The sequence below is a fragment of the Psammomys obesus genome, unplaced genomic scaffold (assembly GCF_907164565.1).
Source record: "Psammomys obesus unplaced genomic scaffold, mPsaObe1.curated_primary_1811, whole genome shotgun sequence".
NCBI lineage: Eukaryota > Metazoa > Chordata > Mammalia > Rodentia > Muridae > Psammomys > Psammomys obesus.
In genome coordinates, this window is record NW_026590701.1 from 382,072 (window position 1) to 394,737 (window position 12,666).

Sequence of the window (12,666 nt, forward strand, 5' to 3'; positions counted from 1 at the left end):
AGCCCATCCATCCATTCACTCATCCATCCACTCACCTACCCATTCATCCACCTATCCATCCATCCACCCACTCACCCATCCATCCATCCATCCATCCATCCATCCATCCACCGACTCATCCATCCATCCATCCACCCACTCATCCATCCATCCATCCATCCATCCACCCACTCATCCATCCATCCATCCATCCATCCATCCATCCATCCATCCTAAATTACAGCTCTCAAATTGCTAAGAGGTACATGCTGGTTCTGGAAATTGGGGATTTAATGAACAGATTCATGCTTCCCTATATTTTTACAGATTTGACATGTACTGCATGTCTTTCCATATCTATGTTGTACTGTAACCTTCAAAAATAATGGTCTCAAATACAGTAATTTCCCCAAATACCTTTAGTATACGTTACTCTGTGTGTGTGTTTGCCAATTTATTTCTGATACTCAGTTTAGAACTGTATTATGTAATATTGTTTTCTGTTGCTGTTAAAACAATTTACCACAAACTGTAGCTTAAAAGAAAAAGACCACAGTGCACGGTATTGAAGTTCTATAAGAGGTTAGAAGCCCAAGAGACTGAATCAGGTGCAGGCAGGCCTTCGGTCCTGTTCCCCTTTCCCTGCTCTTCCTAGCTGCAGAGACTGCCTGCATTCTGTGAGGATTCATGTTCTTCTAGCTTCAAAGCCAGCCCTTGCTGATCCTGCTTGCATTGTCATAGACCTTTTCTGGAAATCTCTTCTTCTCCCTCCCTCTTCTACATCTAAGGATCCCTGCGATCACATTAGAATATGTTTTTTTTTTTAATTTTGTGAACAGTAGACTGGTAATCATATTTAAACTTGAACCTTTAATTCCTCTCTACCACATTCTTCTCATATTAATAGGTCCTAGAATTAGGTTATAGTTAGGGATCCAGTGTGAATGAAGATTATTTTTCTGATTTCATTCTCAGCACATTCATTATTGGAACCCAGGGAAGCTACTGATGCTTACATCATCTGCAGACAGGGTTACGTTGACTTCTTCCCTTCCTATTTGTGGCTCTATTATTTCTTTCTCTTTTCTTTTTTGCATTAGTGAGGTCTTGAGGGACTATGAGAAAGTGGACACCCTCCTGTCAGTTTTTATCTTGGTGGAAATGCTTTGGGTTTTCCCCCCTTCTGGTGTAATGCTGACTAGAGGTTTGCCATGTAGACAGAGCCCTTGTTAAGGTTCATTCCTTCTACTGATAGTTTTTTAAGGCTTTTGTCATTAAGGAATGTTGAACTTTGTCAAATACCTTTTCTGTATCTACTGAGATAATCACATGTTTTCTGAATCTATTTTTTTTTTAGTCTATTTTATGGAGGTTCTTCAAAAATCACAAGTGCCATGTGACCTAGCTATACTACCCCTGGGGCCATGATGAAGACACTGCCATTAACACAACACAGAGAAACCTGCACATCTGTGTTGACTGCAGCACCATTCACAACAGCCAAGTTAGGAAATCAGCCAAGGCGTTTGTCAACAGATGAATGAAGAAATGTACACAGACACAATGAAATCTTATTCAGCTACAAAGGAAAATGAAATTGTGCTATTTGCAGGCAAATGGATATAACTGGAGTTGATGTTGAGAAAAATAAGCCAGGTTCAGAAAGGCAATACCATATGTTCTTTCATTTGTAGATTCTGGATTGTGTATAGAGACATAGAACTATTTTCACATGTGACATGATCATGGAAGGGAGATTGGAAGAAGGAAGAAAAATGGTGGAAGGAAGGAAGGAGAAGAGAGGAGAAGAGAGGGTGATTTGGAATAAATATGATATAAAATACATGATATACTTCAAATTACCTCTGAATACCATCATTGTGCAGAATTAATATATCCCATAAAAAGCTATGAACACATTTTATAATTTTTATAATTATTCTGCTTATGTACACACACAAACACTCACACACACACACACACACACACACACACACACACACACATCCCACATTTATTTTCTTTCCCATTTTGATGTACGAAAACTTTGATTCAAGTAAATTGTAGACTTCTTAAAGGCAAGTCCATGACAAAATATTTTGCCTTCCTGTAGTTTTGGTCTTCCCCATGGCAACTTTTAAAAAGTGCCAGAACTTAGAATTCTGGCAAATGCATTCTGCTATTTTTTGGTTAGTTTGATTCCATCTTCTTTTCATTGGCTACATTTTTCCTAGAAGTGTGTATATATCAAATCCACAGGGGCCAGCCGATAGATTGCCTTCTATGTGTGTTACTGTGGATAAATACTACATGGGCATGGTAATGAGAAGGTGACAGGAAAGGAGAGTGCAACCTCAGAGCTATCTTCCATCCCTCGAGCTCCCAGGGAGCTTACTTCTGGTGGAAGCAGAAGCCAGATTGTAGACTGAGGCACATATTCTAAGCCCTGCCTTCCTGGAGAGCCCCAGAACTTCTTTTTATAGAAACCCATGATTTCCTGCAAATTCTAGAGAATTCTGCTATTGGTTTGGAATTGACCAAGAATTTCATGTTCTGTCTGTGTGATCAAAGAATTTCTTTTACCCAGAAATTTAAAGATGAAGGAAAGAATTTTTATTTTTGTTGATCTGTACTATTTTCATGCTGGCTAAACAAAGGTTTAGCCAGGCAGAGTGGTTCAGACATACAATCCCAGCATTCAAGGGGCAGAGGTGAGAACTCTGAGGTCAAGGCCTGACTGAGATTCATAGTAAGGGCCTATCACAGACAGACAAACCAACCAACCAACAAACATCCTAACAGCTCTCCAGTTTCCAATCCTAATGTTCCACATTTTGTACTTTTGACAGTGTGTAAGATTTTGTTTGCTGCGTTGTTTTGTCTTCTGGCTTTGTAGGAAAGGGGACTCAGAGCTGAACTAGGCCCTGGAGGACTGCATCCCATTTCTGTAGTGATGTATTGACTGAGAAGCTATATCCAGGAAACAGTACAACAGCCTCCACAGCAGCTGCAGAAATGTAGGGAGACAAAAACCACTTGGGAAAGTCTGAGTTCATTCCTTGTTTTAACAACAGCCTTACTAAAATAACATTGCCGCAACATATGATCGAGCCCTTAAAGGGCTCAGTGCCACAGAGACTCAGAATGGCTGTTTCAAGTTGTGCAATCATTACCCAAGTAATTTTAGAGCATTTTGTCACCCCACAAAGACACCCTGTACTTGCTGGCAGTCAAGCCCATGTCCTCTTCTCATTCCTCTCGGGTTTAGGCAGCTGTTAGCTTAGTTCTGCCCCTATAACTGTGCTCATTCCTGATGCATCTGATGGACAGAATCACACCACATGTGTCTCTTTGTGATTGGCCCCTTTCACTAGAAAGGCTCAACACGCTCATGTACATTGTAGCATAAGTCCCTACTTCACTCTTTTATTGTTCAATATTTCATCATATAAATCTATCTTCTTTATGCATTTACTAGTAACGAGGCCTTGAATTGTCTCTCAGACTTGACCTTATGAACGTTTGTGCACAAGCTTTTTTGTGGATGTAAATCCTCGTTGCTTTGGAGTATATATCTAGGAGCAGGATTGCTAGGCCTTATGATGAAAACCATGTTTAACATTTTGAGGAAATGTCAAATGATTTTCTAGAGTGGTGACACCATTCCACATTCTCACCAATACTGTATGAAGTTTCCGCACCAACATTCGTTAGCATGACTTTTAAAAAGTGGTTGTTCTAGTGACTATTCATTGTGGAATCAATAATTTTCTTTATCCTGTAACTTATAAAAATGCCCAAATCTTAAAAATCAATCTGAATGACTCTTGATGATCTTTGATCACTTTGCTGCCTTTTGGCCAAGATCAAGTATAAAGATGGTATTTAACCAAGTGTGGTGGCGTAGATCTGTAGTTCAACTACTCAACAGGCTAAAAGTTGGAAGGGTTCAAGGGCTTCTGGGCTACGCAGTGAGACCCTGTCTCAAAGCTTCCTTATGGCAGTGCTGGGAATAAATGACTGTTAGGTGCTCAGCCCTGAAGAGGACATCCAGCATCCCCTCTGCAACTCGGGGAACATTATAGCAGGGGAAGCAGAAAGAAGGTGAGAGGCAGTGATGGGGAGGAAGGCTGAGAAACGCAGTCTTCTGGACATGACTTGGTCATTGGGATCATAGCTTACAGCAAATGCAGTTGTCTGAACTGAGCCCGCACAAGACTGGGCATGTCAACTGATAGTCATGGACAGAGAGCTGATTGCTTTACTCCTCCCCGGGGAACCACGGGTTATTGATAGAGGCTGGGGTTGTCTTTAGTGGTATACCCACTGGCAAATCCACTGTGCTCCAGAAAACAGTTGTATATCCATGCTCACACAAATTGGCCCAATTAAGCTCACTGGGTCACAAAATAAAACAAAAGGACAGGGGTGTGGAAAAGGGACTTGCGGGGAGAAGAGAGTGATAGAGTGGAAGATACATCACAGAGGCAATCAGAATGTGTAATAGCATATAAGAAACTGTTAAAGAATAAGTTTAGTGGGCTGGAGAGATGGCTCAATGGCTAAGAATATATTATATATAACATTTATGTAATATGTATGTAGTCTTAAATAAATTATATATATACACACACACACACATACAGTATTTAAGATCAAAATAGCAGCAGCAGCAACAGTAGGAAGAGGAGGAGAAGGAGGAGGAGGAGGAGGAGGAGGAGGAGGGGAGGAGGAGAAAGTCTGTGAGCCGCCAGTAATGCTGATCTGAAGAAAGTAACAGTGTAACATAATGTACCATGAACCTTTGGAAAGTAGCATAAAGGGAGCCTTTTGTTAGGATTTATTTAAAAAGGATGCCACACACACAACAGATGCCAATGTACCAATGAAGTGATGATATGCACAACAGATACTATATGAAGGATGTTTGTTGGATGGAGGTGGAGAGATAGAGAGGAAAAGGAAAGAGAGAGAGACAGAGAAAGGGAAGAAGCAGGAGACAGCAAGAGAGCGCAAGAGCTAGAGAAAGAAGAAAGAGGCAGGGGTCCATTTATAGCTTCTGCCACAGCTGAACCGCCCCTGCCAGGTGCACCTACCTGGCAGGTGACACATGATCACAGCATAGGTTACTAGGCAACTCAGAAGCACACTGCCTAAATAATAACACCTTTAATATCAGCACTTGGGAGGCAAAGAGAAGCAGATCTCTATGAGTTCAAGGTCAGCCCTTTGACATAGCAAGTTTCAGATCAGCCCAGCCTACATAATTGAGACCCTTCTTGAAAAACAAAAAAACAAGCAAGCAAACAAAACTGAGTGTACACAATCCTGTTGAGTTTAAGACCATCACCAAGTTGCCATAGCTCTGAATAGCACACTGGGTATGAGTGGAAATTTACAACTAAGGACTGTTCACCTGTCTATGACTATGCTCTAAATCTCATCTGTTAAGTTTATTTAGGTCAAAGTCAATGTTATTTTTCCAGGTTTTAAGGAGGTCAGTGAGTTGCCCAATGGTATATGCCAAGTAGCAAGGATTTATATATCTGCTGACCTACGAATTTTAGAAACAGATTCTCTGAAGCAGAAGGAGCTTCTGCTTCAGAAGCGGTGAATGTAGCATCCAGTACCATAGACTTAGCTTGTGCGCATGCCTAGGGTCCATGGGCTCTACACGGTGGGAATCAGCCCTCATGTGTTGGCAGCCTGGTAGCACGATTCACTTTACATCCCAATCATATCCCCCTCTCTCCTCTCCTCCTGCTCCCACCCTCCTTCCCTCTTCCCCCATATCCCTCTTTTGCTTCGTCTCAAAAAAGAGGAGTGACCCTCCCCCACAACCCACCTCAGCACATCAAGTCGCATCAGGGCTTAATACATGCATACTTTTTCCCGGTGGCCTGGCAAGACAGCCTGGACAGGGGGAAATGAGCAAAAGCATGCAACAGAGTCCATGTCAAAGACAGCCCCTGCTCCCCTTACTTCTTTAGAGCATCTCTTCCTATCCTTCTCCCCAGAACTCCAGTGCCACGAAGAACAAAAAGTGCAGTACATGTTTGATGCTCAGTAATACTCAAGGAGAGACTGAAATTATCAACTGAATTATTTGTAATAAAAATTCATGGACTAGAGGGATGGCTCAGTGGTTTAGAGCACTGTTCTTCTTGAGGAGGACTTGGGTTTGATTTCCAGCACCCACATGGCAGCTCACAACCTTCTGTAACTCCAGTTCCAAGGATTTGATGACCTCCACAAGCACCAAACATGCACATGGTTCGCACACATACAGGCAGGCAAAACATTCACACACAAATCAGACGAATAAATCTAATTTAAAAGAAAATTTATGTATGCCTTTTGCAGTTTAAAGTAAAAATAATAAAAATCTTTCTCCCTCCTCTCCTTTCTTTTCCCTCTCTTCCACTTCCCCACTCAACCTCCATCTTTCCCATATAAGCTGAAATTTTGATTATCTCCTTCTCTCCTTATATACCTATTGGTTTCAAGATAATTACAAAAGCTGTGTGTTTATTGTAAAAAATCATCAGTATTTAGGGTAGAAATCTTTACTTGAAGCAAACTTTCCCTTTGTTGTTCCTATCTTGGTCTTTAAATGTGAGTGAGACTTGATGGTTGTATAATATTCCACATCATGTACTTATATGTAAATATTTTCATAGACATTTAGATGTTTTTTAATGTACAAATAAAAAAGATAATCCTCCGTTTCAGTCTCTTTTCTTCCAAATGATGGATCTTTTGATCTTACACTTTCTTATATGACCTTCAGTCTTGGCTTGCTGGACTGTTGGGCCTGTCCTTATTTGCCAATCTCTTTTTTTTAACAAGGTTTCCAGAGCTCAGCAACTCAACCAGCAGAGGATGATGACTGTGGCCTTTAGGGGCCCCTCCTCTCTCCTTGCAGTCATGAGGCCATTGAGACAGTAGGATTTCTTATTCTGGGCTTTCAGGTTTGCTGTCATCACAAATCTTCATGCTCTCAAGAAGTTTAGCTTCCGTCTTCCATTTCCATGATACCTGACCAGTCTTCTGTGTCCTCTCTATGGCCCCTCCATAGAGGATGCTGTGACCCCAGGAGGAGACCAGCCATTCCATTTGTGTCGAGTCCTCACATATAAACAGCTTGCATCACTGAATAACACTTGACATTCGAGTCAGAGTGATCAAGTGCAAACTGCTTTTCTTACTTAAGGAAAATTTACTTCCCTGTGAAGTAAGGGAGCTAAGTGATATATGCAGTTCCATAGCTCATGCGTCTCCCTCCCATTTCGCAGCTCACAAGTTCATAATGGAGATTAAAGAATGGTCTTGGTTGCCACCAGCACATTTATAGCTGAAAGTGTAAATTCATCCTTTCTCAGGTAGGCAGGACTAGCCAAGCAGCTGCCACAGGAGAGGTGGTGACATGAATAATTCTGCCTTGAAAATAAGGTCAACCCTGATCTCATGAGACCCACACTGTAAGCAGGAGCAAGCGGTACATGGACTCATACTCAGCATAACCTAAGCGAGGTGTTTTCCTTGTGTGTGCGTGTCAACACCCAGAAAATGAAACACACTGTCAAATGATCTGCACTTGTGGAAATAAATACTATTTACAAAATGCTATTGTGAAAGATGGTTCACTGAAGGGGTGGCTCAGTGGTTAGGAGCACCAGCTGCTCTTCCATAGCTCCCAGCTTTGATTCCCGTCACCCATGTGGTAGCCCATGACTGGCTGCAAGTCAAGCTCCAGGAGACCCAACACTTTCATTCTCGCTGTGTACACATGGTCTCACACATGCGTATAGGCGAAACATGCACATAAAATTAAATTAAATTTAAAAAGATGTTTTCCACGTTCAATTATTCTAGCAGAACCTAGAGGCTATACAAACGTATAAAGTCAGGTTCTATACAAACAATGGCATTAATTAATTAATTAATTTTTACTTATACTGGTTGGATACATGTGTTAAAAATATCCCCTTCATCTATGTTTAAAAATTTCCCACAATAAACAAATATTAAAGTGTAATATAAAATGTATCTTATTATGTTATATCACTGGGTGGAAAAACAGATTCCACCACTCCCTGCTTATGATAAATTATTAGGATGAAAAGTAAATTTTCATTTACTCCAACAAAATTACTTCCAAGTTTGTTCTAGCCTGCAAGGCTTTAGTGAAGTCACCACCAAAATCGGCCAGTAAAATAAGATGATAAAATGTGGCCTACGTCATATTCTCTGGGACTTGTCTTCAGTTTAAACCAACTTCAGTGAGACAACACTTCTTGGAAAGAGCCATACAGAGCTGATGCTTGCTCTTTTGTGGTGACCTTCGCTGTTTGCACTTTGAACACTTTGTTCCTGTTGCTGGGAAACTCCCTAGTGTGTACTCACTGCCTCAATAGCCCTGATCACCCCCAGGGACTTCTCACAGAATGCCACACTCCATCACCAGAGTGTCGGGTTCGGAATAACAGTGGGATTCCAGGGCTGCGTACAGGCTGTTTTGTCCGGCCCCTCCTGCTTTTGTGGCCTGGGACCATATTAATTGTTTGGAACACTATTCTTGGGTTGCATGGAATCTCATTGGCTCCAAAGGAACAGATCTAGCTGGGATGTAAAGTGGGACTAGACTCGTGCTCTTGGATGCGGTCAGATCACTGCCCATTTCTCATCTCTACATCCGCTTCTTTTCCCTTGCTGCTGCCGCTGTCTCCAAGTTTACGGTCTTCTATAGCTCTCTGAGCATTTACTTGGTAAGCCTGGATGTTTGGAGAGAGCCCGATTCCCCTCCCTCCTATTCTCTTTCTCTGTCACTTCCTCCTCTTTTTCCAATTTCAAGTATCCAGAGAAAGGACCTAGTGGTCCATCCTATATCAGGGGCTCATTCCTGGAGAATTTATGGTAGTTTGGAAAGGAAGGATCATGTTGCCCTACCATTGCTTCTCCTACTATAGCTGCATGGTGGAGGGGATTGGTGATATCTCACTCACTCTCTCTCTCTCTCTCTCTCTCTCTCTCTCTCTCTCTCTCACACACACACACACAAGCACATAGGAATGTGCAAAAATATATACTCAATAATAGTGGTTAGGAAATGTAAATGACAAAATCACATCTAGGGCCTTTTTGCACTAAGAAAATAAATCAAAATTTAAGTAGCCCAAGAAATCATCCTTGTACAGCATCTGTCTATAACTACATAGTCACCTGATAATTAGAATTCTAGATTTCACGTGGCTCTGCGCAGTATGTCCTAAGGAAGATGGACAGTTTTAGAAAGATAATAATACTGAATGCAGGCATTGATAGTAACTGCTCAATAGCAGGCCATTGCATTGGATGTATCAAAGCGATCCAGTTACCCTTCCCCTCTTGGTAAGTAGAAATATGACATTGCATGGAGAAGTTTCGAGGTTCTGTGCACTCTTTTGGCAAGGGAAAGAGATGTTTAAGACTCCAAAGCTGATGGCACTGGAGTCATTACTATATTCTGAGTAGTGATGGACTGTGTTTCTGGTTTGGCATGGAGCCTGCTGTGCTGCCCAGTGTCAGAGGGCCGGGACTTGTGGTCAGAATTCCACTTCTGAGATATTCTCCATGCCTGTCCACTTCACTATAGAAGTAACCTTCATTAACGAATATATTTTTCTTTGTTGGTAACTTCTTTGGGACAAATTGCCCCAAATGAGATAAAGGAGTCTAAATGTATTTGAATGACTCGAGGTAGACATTGTCACAATGCTTAGCAATACTATTTATTCAGATTTTCCCTCTCCATTGGTGTTCATTTTAGGATCTACTCTCTTTCTGTATAATCTTGCCCCTCCCCACATCTACAAAGACCATCAAGCTTATGACATCATTCAATTGTAAAATTATCATCGCTCTTAAGTGGTAGAAATAAGAACAGTACTAATTAGGTTGACGTGATGTTTTTCACTTAAACTATTTCATTATCATCAAAACACTAATTTTAGACTATTGCACACATAGAAGAAGGAAATGCAATCAAAACACATTGATTATTGAATTCACTCTGACTTGGCTGAGGGTCAGGCATCTCCTCAGAGCCCATTGTAATGGAAGGTGTGGTCCACGGGGATGTGGTGCACGGAATGAGGCATAGCAGAGGCCCTTGGGTTACTGGGGCCTTCCTTCGGCAGGTGCTTCTTGTGAATATATTAGCGCTTTCCTGAAGAGAGTTGTGAAAGGCCAGGGTGTGGCACCGCCCTAGCCTCTGTGCTCCCCGTTCAAGTTGTAATCACTCATTTGCTCCACACACTACCATTAATATAAACAAATCTCCCTTCTTTATAAACAGGTTGCCTCAGACATTTCTTTGCAGTAATGCAAAGCTGATACAGTATTGTTAATTTTCAGAATGCAAATATTTACTGATATGTATTAATTTTAAATTGTGTTTACGTGTTTGTATCTGTGTCGAGGTATGTGGATGGGAGTTCAGGCACCTAAGGCCAGAGGTGATGGGTGCCCTTGGTTTAGAGTTGCAGGCAGTTGTAAGGTGCCCAGCATAGGTGCTGGGACCCAAACTGGGTTCCTTTGCCATTTTAAACCACTGAGTCATCTCCCCAGCCCCGGAGCTTTTTCTTTTCTTCTTTTTTTCTCTCAAAATCACCTCTGTTCTTGTTTACCATCATATAGCATAGTCTTTTGCTACATCAAGCACTGTTGATAAGTCGGCATTACTTTAATTTTTTTTTTTTTCACTGTTGAGGTTGGCAAGGTAGTTCAGAGCACTCTGCTCTTCTAGAGGACCTAAGTTCAATTCCTAGAACCTATATCAGGCAGTTCCCAGCCACCTGTAACCCTAGGGGTTCTGATGTCCACCTCTAGACTCCACAGGTTTCCACATGCCCCCACATGCGTGTGGGACACACACACACACACACACACACACACACACACACACACACACACGGAAGTAAGGTTAAATCTTATATAAAAAAGATTTCTCTGTTAATATTTCTAAGATGTTCTTGCAAGCTATTGACAACTCCTCTCAAAGTTTTAATGCGGACCCTTCTATGTTGTCTACAAACATGCTAATACACATTTCCCAGGCAGTGACATTCTACACGCTTTGCTCAAATGGTCCTTAGGCATTTTGTTAAGTGAAATTTCCACAGGGTCACATTTGTCCAGTCCACTCTGTCAGACAGACAGAAGGCAACCAAGATACATTAGTCTGTTGTCTATCAAAAATGACAAGAGATTGTCAACTGTGAAACACATCGTTTCACTGATGCTAAATTGCAATGCAGATTATATCTACAATGTACCAAAGACTCTACAGTCCTTTTCTAGGTCATCAAACAGTCCATGTTTTTGTGTGATTGACTCCCTCATACTTCAAACTCAAATGTATGTACAGAATTTTCTATTACTGTTATTAAAATGATCCTACAGACTTGGTAGCTTACAGCCACACAAATTGCCATCAGTTATGGGAGTAAACACTGCCGTCTAGATTCCAAAGGTCTCAGAACACTGGGAGCTCAGGGTAGAATTCATTTGCTTGCCTTTTCCTGCTTGCAGGCTCCTATATTCTTTGGCTTGTGGCTCTTTCCATCTTTAAAGCCAGAAATGGTTCATCCTTACTTATCACTGCTTTTACTCTCTTGGCTCTCTCTTTCACCCATAAGGTTTTTTGTAGCTGTCAGACATACCTTGACAGGCAAGGGTGATCTCTTTCTTTCAAAAATTTAAGTATTAATTTAATCACACCCATAACATAGCTTTTTTCTTGAAAGGTGGACTATTCATAAGTTTTGAGCAGTAGGATATGAACAACTTGAAGTGAGGTCATTATTCAGACTATCACCATGTCTAAACTAAATTCATAGTGCTCCTTTATTCAACTTCATTTGTCCTTTAGGCTTTTCTATCTCAATGACTTAAGCCACAAGTAACCGTTTTCCGTGACCAGACATCATCCTAAAATCTTCCCTTTTACTCATTTCCCATACCAGTCAATCAATCATTTGATCTACTGTGGCAGTTTGAATGAAAATGGCTCCATAGGATCACAGGAACTGGCACTATTGGGAGGTGTGGCTTTGTTGGAATAGGTGTGGAGAAAGTGCGTCACTGTGGGGGTGGGCTTTTAGGTCTCAGATGCTCAAGGCAGGCCCAGTGGGACTGTGGATCATGGATTCTGAGACTAAATATACTCTTGGCTTTGAAAAGTCATTTTCAGCATTTCCCGAAATTGTTTTTCTACAGTGCCCTCCTCACACTCTCACTGTCCTTTCGAAGTCATCACCTACAAAGACAGATCTTTCTTTAGCTCCACTCTTCTGTCTTTGATTCTGCCGCCTATACTCTCTCCTCACTGTCCTCAACCCACAACCCATTTAGTTAGGCATCAAGACTAACTGGACTTTTCTTGGGGAATCTCTTAACCCCTCCCCACAGCTCCTACTGTAGCCAGAAAATCCTGCTTCACCTCACCAGTCGTTGACAGCCTGGACTCAGGGTCATACTTCATCCTCAGCCAAGTGGAACCTGGAAACAGCGCTGCAATAGTCACTGGCTCTCTCAGAATCCCTCAGCATTAACCCCCAGCTTCCCTGTGTGGCCAAAAAGGCCCCAGTGGCTTGACTCCTACCTCTCGTGTTCAAACGTTGTCCCCCAACCTGTCCTCAGCAGGGC